An 864-nucleotide genomic window follows, 5' to 3' on the forward strand; every position below is an offset into this window, starting at 1 on the left:
TTATTAGACTCCATTGGCTTCAGTCAGGGTGTACATGAACCCACTCACTGTTTTAACCATACCCTCGATCTAGTTCTGACGTATGGAACTGAAATTGATAACCAGGGGTGGAAGTAACAAATTACAAATACTCACGTTACTGTAATTAAGTAGATTTTTTGGGTACTTGTACTTTTATGAGTATTTTTTTCAAGTGTGTAATTTTACTCCTACTTGAGCACAATTTACACCATGTCATCTACTTTGCTACTTTTAAAATCATAAGTCGCTACTGAGTATGGCCACAATTTGAATTAATATTCAAACCTTTCATCTGCATCNCGCAGTGAGGCGGCTCGGGTACCGCTTAAAAAAGTGTTCCCCCACTTTTGGGAGTGGGGGAACACAATACCTGAATGAAGATGTTTTCGTATGATAAGTGTTAGCCCTTTACAGACACATCCACTTCACTCTAATCCCTTGCAGTTTTGTGCAAAACCCNGCTACTGAGTATGGCCACAATTTGAATTAATATTCAAACCTTTCATCTGCATCACAATACCTGAATGACGATGTTTTCGTATGATAAGTGTTAGCCCTTTACAGACACATCCACTTCACTCTAATCCCTTGCAGTTTTGTGCAAAACCCACACGGTTATTTTGCGTGCGGTATTTATGTAATTTCGCCTATTCTATTTTATTATTCTTGCATATTGGGGTCCTTAAACAGTCTTACAGTTGGATAATTTGGGGCTGACTGGAAAGCTGTGACTCTTGTGGAGTCTGTGAGCCCCTTGTATTCATGTGTGTGCCATGTGTTTACACTCTTGCCTCATAATAGGCATATCATTGCAGTAATTTCACTGTATAAGGTGAGCTGTTT

This window comes from Epinephelus moara, chromosome 8, assembly GCF_006386435.1.
Source record: "Epinephelus moara isolate mb chromosome 8, YSFRI_EMoa_1.0, whole genome shotgun sequence".
NCBI classification, from domain to species: Eukaryota; Metazoa; Chordata; class Actinopteri; order Perciformes; family Serranidae; genus Epinephelus; species Epinephelus moara.